The following is a 5,014-nucleotide window of genomic DNA, read 5'->3' on the forward strand; positions in this document are numbered from 1 at the left end:
ACAGTCCTTTTTTAAGTTTTCAAACATTTTTTCTAACAATGTTTTCACATATCCATAGAGAGACTGGTGTGTGTGTGTGTGTGTGTGTGTGTGTGTGTGTGTGTGAGAGAGAGTTTGAGAGAGAGAGATGAGTGATTGTGCGTGTGGTCCCGTTTGTGTATGTGTGTAGGACTGCTTGTGTATGGGTATACAGTGTATATGGGTCGTACAGTGTGATCGTACAGAAGCCTGGGCTCCAAAAAATATCAGGTCTTTATTAGAAAGGCAGAGTGGGTAGGGGTAGAGAGAGAGAGAGTGAAAGAGAGAGAGAAAGAGAGATTAGAGGAGGGGCTGGGGGAGGCAGATACATGAACATAACATGCTTTTCTGTCAAGGCCCTACACTGCATTGCATTTGCAAAAGATCAGATTGGCCAAAAGTCTGTCAGTCATTTGTGCACGATGGGGACGCAGAATGATGCCACCATGGCTGAAAACTCGCTCCACTGGAGCACTAGATGCAGGCACTGGCTGCCAAGACTCTGATGGCCACTCGGAAGAGTGAAGGAAGAGTTTTCATGTTCTCAATGAGCAGTAGACCAACAACTCCTGTATGCTGTAAAGTAAAATTGAGTGAAATTGGTATTTTGTCAATTGAATCTCGTGTATGCTGGAGAGATTGAGATGCAAATCCGTCTAGCAACAATGTAAAATGGTAGCACATATTCTCAATGAAGTAGGCTACTTCATACAAACAATAACGTTGTTTTCTTCACATAACGTTGAAGAACTTTGCTTTCTACCTTGTGTGATACATCTCCGTCTGTAATCTTCGACCCGCATGTTTTACATACTGCAATTCGTTTTTTGTTGACCACCTCGTAATTTTTATAGCCAAACGAAACTACCTTCGGTATCATTTCGCAAACTGCCGCGTTCACGTTGTTGTCACGTTGGACGCTGTAGAATCAAAAGAATCTACGGTACTTTGATTGGATGTTGTGCCGAATGCGCGCATGCTCTCTGTCACACACACGCGCACAGACACATAAACAGAGATAGAGCGGTCCGTGTCGACATACTTTTTATCTTTGGGCTTTTTATGGGAAGTAGCAAGTCTTTACAAGTCAATAGGCGCAAGTCCAAGTGAAAGTCACGAGTTATGTATGTTAAAGTCCAAGTCGAGTTGCAAGTCTTTTTATATTTTGTCAAGTCGAGTCTAAAGTCATCAAATTCATGACTCGAGTCTGACTCGAGTCCAAGTCACATGACTCGAGTCCACACCTCTGAAAACAAGTAAATAAATAAACAACAAAAACCCAAACGAGACAATATATATAAATGTTCAAATTGAAACGATCAAGGAACAATTTTAGACCCCACTACTTATTCATCTTTTTCCTTTCACACATGCACAGAAATACATAGGCTGGGAATCCATTGATGAGTCACAGTTTGTAGTAGCCGGGTTTCAGCAACAGTATTCAACATGCCCATATTAACTCCAAATTGGTCTATGTAAAAAAACAACACTAAATAAGCAGTTAGTAGTAGGAAGGGGTAAACAAATGAACAAAAACCAAAATATATACACTGAACAAAATTATAAACGCAACACTTTTGTTTTTGCCCCCATTTTTCATGAGCTGAACTCAAAGATCTAAGACTTGTCTGAAAACCAGTCAGTATCTGGTGTGACCACCATTTTCCTTACGCAGTGCAACACATCTCCTTTGCATAGAGTTGATCAGGTTGTCCACTCCTCTTCAATGGCTGTGCGAAGTTGCTGGATATTGGCAGGAACTGGACCACGCTGTCGTACATGCCGATCCAGAGCATACCAAACATGCTCAATGGGTGACATGTCCGGTGAGTATGCTGGCCATGCAAGAACTGGTATGTTTTCAGCTTCCAAGAATTGTGTACAGATCCTTGCAACATGGAGCCGTGCATTATCATGCTGCAACATGAGGTGATGGTCGTGGATGAATGGCACAACAATGAGCCTCAGGATCTCGTCACGGTATCTCTGTGCATTCAAAATGCCATCAATAAAATGCACCTGTGTTTGTTGTCCATAACATATGCCTGCCCATACCATAATCCCACCGCCACCATGGGCCACTCGATCTACAACGTTGACATCAGCAAACAGCTTACCCACACGATGCCATACACGCTGTCTGCCATCTGCCCTGTACAGTGAAAACCGGGATTCATCCGTGAAGAGAACACCTCTCCAAAGTGCCAGACGCCATCGAATGTGAGCATTTGCCCACTCAAGTCAGTTACGACGACGAACTGCAGTTAGGTCGAGACCCCGATGAGGACGACGAGCATACAGATGAGCTTCCCTGAGATGGTTTCTGACAGTTTGTGCAGAAATTCTTTGGTTATGCAAACCGATTGTTGCAGCAGCTATCCGGGTGGCTGGTCTTAGACGATCTTGGAGGTGAAGATGCTGGATGTGGAGGTCCTGGGCTGGTGTGGTTACATGTGGTCTGCGGTTGTGAAGCCGGTTGGATGTACTGCTAAATTCTCTGAAACGCCTTTGGAGATGGCTTATGGTAGAGAAATTAACATTTAATTCACGGGCAACAGCTCTGGTGGGCATTCCAGCAGTCAGCATGCCAATTGCACGCTCCTTCAAAACTTGCGACATCTATGGCATTGTGCTGTGTGATAAAACTGCACATTTTAGAGTGGCCTTTTATTGTGGCCAGCATAAGGCACACCTGCGCAATAATCATGCTGTCTAATCAGCATCTTGATATGCCACACCTGTGAGGTGGATGGATTATCTCGACAAAGGAGAAGTGCTCACTAACACAGATTTAGACAGATTTGTGAACAAAATTTTAGTGAAATAGGCCTTTTGAGGACATAGAAAAAGTCTTAGATCTTTGAGTTCAGCTCATGAAAAATGGGTGCAAAAACAAAAGTGTTGCATTTATAATTTTGTTCAGTGTAGTATAGAACTCCTAGTAACTTGGGAAGTGCATGCTTTGGGAAGTGTGAGCGTAAGTGTGTGTTTAAGAGCTCATGTGCAGTAATGTTTGGGAGGAAGAATGGTTTTGCGTCACTGACCCAAGGGCAGCAGATTAATGGTTTCTAAAGAGTGTCTGGGGAGTCTTAAGTTCCCTATCTGTCGGTCACTACGAGTTATGTCGTGACGACATTAGGGTATTTACTTGGAAGCCCCAATCATCTCTGACTTAAGAGAAAACGCCAATGAATATTGGCTAGTGGATTTTGCATACCTGAGCCACTCCCCGTGCATACGGGTATAAAAGGGCGACAGGTGCATCCACTCATCAGATTTTTGCTGCGGAGCCAAGTGGATGAACGTTTGATCTCCACAAAGCCATTCATCATCTGTCTGGAAGCTGTTCTGGTTGGCGTCACGGTGCGAACAGCGGTGTCCTGTCTGCAGCGATTCCCCTGGGCACTTCAACTAAAAGAGCAGATTTCCTAAAAGAGCAAATCATGGTCGGTTCACGTCTTTTTAAAGACGCTGTTCTGGCCGTGTCCTCTTGGTTGCGGTCATTTCCTGTCCTCCGTCAACAGCCACGATCGTTGTCTTCAGTGTCTGGGCTTCCAGCACGCTGAAGCTGCGTTCGTGGATGGTTTATGCGTTCATTGAGCGTGTAACCATGGCAGCGCTGCGATCGCGCCTCTCTCTCCTCACGGGGATGGGAGGGGCTCCCTCTGTCACTACCCGCGCTGGCTTCTCTGCCACGAGCAGAGAACCATCGGCTAGTGCTCTGGGCGATCTGAGGGTTACAGTGAGAGCCTTCCGCCGGGCCAGTCCCCACGGATCTTTCACTCATGCAGCAGCTGTTCTGTGCGGCTCCCCGGTGATTCTGCTGTGCCGTCTTACGGCGTGCCCAGCATTTTCATTCGGTGCGTGGATAGAGGATTAGATGTCGATCGCGGCATCGGGGGATGGGCAATCGTCCTCTGAGGATGAAGGATCGGCGCAGCTGCCAAGTCAAGTCAAGTTAAGTCACCTTTATTTATATAGCGCTTTTAACAATGTAAATTGTGTCAAAGCAACTGCACAATATCCAAAAAAAAAGGAAATAGTGTGTCAATAGTGTAAAATGAAAAAAAAAAAAATATTGCAATCAGGTCGACGATATCGCTGGAAATGAATTGTCCCCAACTAAGCAAGCCAGAGGCGACAGCGGCAAGGAACCAAAACTCCATCAGACACAGAATGGATAAAAAAACCTTGGGAGAAACCAGGCTCAGTCGGGGGCCAGTTCTCCTCTGGCCAAACGAACCAGCAGTTCAATTCCAACTGCAGCAAAGTCAGATTGTAAGGTCTCAACTGGTCCCAGTGGTCATTTGGTAATTCTGTATGCTGAATTACCAAACGGCGGCGAATCCCGTGGCCGTGAACCCCGAGCTGCCCCCTCTGGGTTCACGGCCGCCGCCGAATCGGACCCAGAGTTGACGGCCGTGCTTTCACGGGCCGCCGCGAGATCGGGCTGGAGGCGTGCACACCTCCCAGTCCCGAGCCCTCGCGGTGAGATGATTGGCTCCTCGGCATGGGCTGTGGCTCGCGACCACACCCTGCCCTGGTTCCTTTCTACCCGGAAGTGCACGAGGAGCTGATGAAGTCGTGGACGGCCCCTTTTTACGGCCAGAAGCGGCGCGTCTGCCTCCTCCATCCTCGCTACCCTTGATGGCGGGGCGGCTAAGGGTGACGCTGACATTTCCCAGGTGGAGAGAGCGGTCGCGGTGCACTTGTGCCCGCGAAACGCCGCCACTTGGGGGAATTGTTCGCGCCTCCCGTCCAAAGCCTTTAGGCTGGTGGCCGTTCTCGGCCAAAGCTTACAGTGCTGCGGGCCATGCCGCCCCTGCCCTGCATGCCATGGCTATCCTGCGAGTACACAAGCCAAGGCATTAAATGCACAAGGGTAGTACCAACCCGAGGTTGACGCAGGAACTGCGCTCAGCGACTGGCCTTGCCCTACGGGCAACGGAAGTCACAGCGCAGTCCCTCGGGAAGGCGATGTCCACACACTTGT

Source organism: Barbus barbus, assembly GCF_936440315.1.
Source record: "Barbus barbus genome assembly, chromosome: 6".
NCBI lineage: Eukaryota > Metazoa > Chordata > Actinopteri > Cypriniformes > Cyprinidae > Barbus > Barbus barbus.